Source organism: Chrysochloris asiatica, unplaced genomic scaffold, assembly GCF_000296735.1.
Source record: "Chrysochloris asiatica unplaced genomic scaffold, ChrAsi1.0 scaffold00048, whole genome shotgun sequence".
Taxonomy (NCBI): domain Eukaryota; kingdom Metazoa; phylum Chordata; class Mammalia; order Afrosoricida; family Chrysochloridae; genus Chrysochloris; species Chrysochloris asiatica.
The window spans coordinates 474,496-478,818 of record NW_006408566.1 but is presented as its reverse complement, the minus strand read 5'-3'; positions in this window follow the sequence as shown (position 1 = coordinate 478,818).

Here is a 4,323-nt window from a genome sequence, read left to right as displayed (position 1 = left end):
GATTGCAAAATCAGTAACATCTATTAACTCCCCATTCCCCACGCCCGACAAGCAAAGCAGCAGAATGTCTCTGAGGTTTAACCAGTTCTCTAAGGGTTAAACAGTTCTTAAAGTCTTCTCTGCTGTGGACCTTCCATCTTCTTTTGATGTTTTCTGTATCATTCAATAATTTGCCCAGAGAATCCTTCAATAATGCAAGTTGAGGCTTGCATTTTTTCTTCAGTTCCCCCAGCTTGAGAAACGCTGAGCATGTTCTTCCTTTTTGGTTTTCTGATTCGAGATCTTTGCACATTTTGTTGTAATATTTGATGTTGTCTTCTCTAGCTGACCTTTGAAATTTTCTGTTCAGCTCTTGTACCTCTTCATTTCTTCCATTTGTTTTAGAATCTCTATGCTGTAGAGCAAGTTTCAGTGTCTCTTCTGACATCCATTTGATCTTTTCCTTCTTTCTTGTGTTCTGAATAACTTTTTGCTTTTTTCATGTATGATGTTCTTGATGTCATCCCATAACTCCTCTTTGGTATTTAGTGTTTACTGTATCAAATCTGTTCTTCAGATGATCTCTAAGTTCAGGTGGGATATATTCAAGGTCATATTTTGGCTTTCGTGAACTTGTTTTTATTTTTTTTAGCTTCAGTTTGAATTTGCATATGAGCAATTGATGGTCTGTTCCACAATCTATCCCTGGTGTTGTTTTGACTGATGATGTAGAGCTTTTCTATCATATCTTCCCACAGATGTAGTCAACTTAATTTCTATGTATTCCATCTGGTGAGGTCCGTGTGCATAATCGTCTCTTATGCTGTCTAAAGAAGGTATTTGAAATGAACAAATCATTGATTTTGCAGAATTCTATCTTGCGATCTCCAGCATCATTTCTATCACCAAGGCCATATTTTCCAACTACTGATCCTTCCTCTTTGTTCCCAACCTTTGCATTCCAGTCATCAGTAATGATCAATACATCTTGATTGCATGTTTGATCAATTTCAGTTTGAAGAAGGTGGTAGAATTCTTCTATTTCATCCACTCATCTGTCAGTTTGTCATACTGTGCTGGCTTGTGAGTTGCTGTGATTCTGGAAGCTATGCTGTGGGCATGTTAAATACCAGCAGGGTCACCCCATGGTGGACAGGTTTCAGATGAGCTTCCAGACAAAGACAGACTAGGAAAACGGAGTGACAAACTACTTCCGAATATTTAGGCACTGAAAAGCTTATGAATAGCAGAGAAACACAGTCCGAAATAGTGCCAGAATATGAACCCCTCATGTTGGAAAGCACTCAAAATGTGACTGGGAAGATCTGCCTCCTCAAAGTAGAGTTGACCATGTTGACCTGAAAGGAGTAAAGCCCGCGGGACCTCCAGTTGCTGATGGGGCACAACTCAAAATGAAGAGGAACCAGCTGTAAATATCTATTAATAATCGGAACATGGAATGTACAAAGTATGAATCTAGGAAAATTGGAATTGTCAAACATGAAATGGAACACATAAACATCAATATCTTAGGCATTAGTGATCTGAAATGGACTTGTATTGGCCATTTTGAATCTGACAACCACATGGTTTACTATGCCAGGAATGACAAATTGAAGAGGAATGGTGTTGTATTCATTGTGAAAAAGAAACTTGTGATAGGTTAGTGAAAAGAGACATTATTCAACTTTTACTAATAAGCAAAATAACGGAATGAGTCATGAAAACCACTCATTCTCTCTCAAGATATTGAGAAGGTGCCACAAAAGGACAAAGGAACTCTGTTAATGGTTCATCCAAAAGGAAAGTAGAGTGGAAAGAACCATCTTGTGAACTTTGAGGGAATTATAGAAAAATGTAATTTCTGAAGAGAAGGTAGGAATGAATTTATTTACCAAAGCATTTTTTTTTTTTAACCAAATTTTTTTATATGGCATTTCCTTGGCTTCTTGAATACTTATAACTCATTTAAAATTAGCATATTATAAAAACATACTTTTAATTTAAAATTACATTTGTCCAGTTCTTGCAGGTAGAAAGATGCCATGGTTTCACTGTTGGTTAGGCATTGGGCTGCTAACCTCAAGGTCGGTGGTTCAAATCCACCAGTTGCTCTGCAGACCAAAGCCTCATCTGTCAGCTCCTATAAAGACTTAGTTTCAGAATCCCCATATTGGGTTACTATAAATTGGAACCGGCTCTGTCCCTGTGGGTTTGCATTAGGTTTGGTACAAGTAGAAAGAAACAGGTGATGAGAATGATCGAAATACATCTAAGAAAATATATCAGAAACTGTGGTCAAATGAGCTAGACTTCATGGATAACTGAAGCAATGATTTCTGATTTATAGTATTATAGTTGTTTTAGTGATTTAGTGGAGTTCCTGGGTGGTTTGCATGGTAACATGATGGGCTGCTAATGGAAAGTTTGAAGGTTTGAGTCTATCAAGAGGAACCTCAGAAGAAATGCCTGGCAACTATTTCCAAACTTCAGCCACTAAAGAAAGACACTGCTGAGCTGTTCTGTTTTGATGCATAAAGAGTCTACTCTGTAGTGCCTTAATCACCTAGTCATCTTGTAATCGCTGTTGTTAAGTGCACCAAGTCAGTTCCAATCATAGTGACCCTGTATAGGGTGTCTGAGGAGCAGTTGATGAGCTTGAACCACTGATTTTGTGGTTCAAACCAACTTTGCAGTTCAGCACATTAACTCACAATGCTACACCAGAACTCCTTATCAAACCCTTAACACCTTAACCCCTTAACCGTCTTGCAGAATACTGTTGTTGTTGTTAAGTGCCATGTAGCCAGTTCTAATTCATAGCAACCCTGTATGGGATTTCCAAGGAGAGGCTAGTGAATTTGAACTATTAACATTGTGTTCAAACCAACTTTATGGTCCATTGCATTATCCCACAGTGTCACATCAGGACTTCCATGTTGTTGTTGTTGTGAGGTGCCATCGAGTCGGTACCAACTTATAGTGATTCTATGCACAACAGATTGTATCAGGATTTATATAGAAATTTAAAGTGACAGTTTCAACATAAAACCAAACGGCCACCACTCGTCTGTCTGTCGTGCTGTGGTGATTTGAGTTGCTGTGATTCTGAGGGCTATACCACCGGAATTTTAAATAACCAGCAGGGTCACCCATGGTGGACAGGTTTCAGATGAGCTTCCAGACAAAGACAGACTAGGAAGAAAGAGTGACGAACTACTTCCAAATCGCTAGTCACTGAAAACCTTACGAATAGCAGAAAAACACTGTCAGATACACTGCTGGAAAATGAGCCCCTCAGATTGGAAGGCACTCAAAATGTGACTGGGGAGAGAAAAAAAAAAAAATGTGACTGGGGAAGAGATGCCTCCTCAAAGTACAGTTGACCATGATGATATGAATAGAGTTAAGCTTGTAGGAGAAAAGCCCACAGAACCTTCATTTGCTGATGGGACACAACTCAAAATGAAGAGAAACAGCTGTAAACATCCACTGAAAATCAGAACATGGAATGAAGTATGAATCTGGGAAAATTGGAAGTTGTCAAAAATGAAATGGAACATATCAACATCGATATCTTAGGCATTAGGAAGCAAAAATGGACTAGTATTGGCCATTTTGAATCTGACAACCATGTGGTTTACTACACAAGCAATGACTAATTGAAAAGGAATGGTGTTGCATTCATCGTCAAAAAGAACATAATCAGATCAGTCATGAGGTACAATGCTGTAAGTGATAGGATAATATCCATATGCCTACAGGAAAGCCCAGTTAATACCACTATTATTCAAATTTATGCACCAACCACTAAAGCCAGTGAGGATGAAATAGAAGAATTCTACCAACTACTTCAATCTGAAATCGATCAAACATGCAATCAAGATGTATTGCTCATTACTGGTGATTGGAATGCAAAGGTTGGGAGCAAAGAGGAAGGACAAGTAGTTGAAAAATATGACTTTGGTGATAGAAATGATGCTGGGGAATGAATGACAGATTTCTGCAAAACCAATTGATTTGTTTATTTCAAATACCTTCTTTAGACAGCATAACAGATGACTATACACATGGACTTCGCCAGATGGAACACAGAGAAATCAAATTGACTACATCTGTGGAAAGAGAAGATGGAAAATCTCCATATCATCAGTGAAGACAAGGCCAGGGGCAGAATGTGGAACAGACCATTAATTACTCATATGCAAATTCAAACTGACGCTGAAGAAAATGAAATCAAGTCCACGAGAGCCAAAATATGACCTTGAATTTATCCCACCTGAATTTAGAGATCATCTGAAGAACAGATTTGATACATTAAACACTAAAGACCGAAGACCAGAA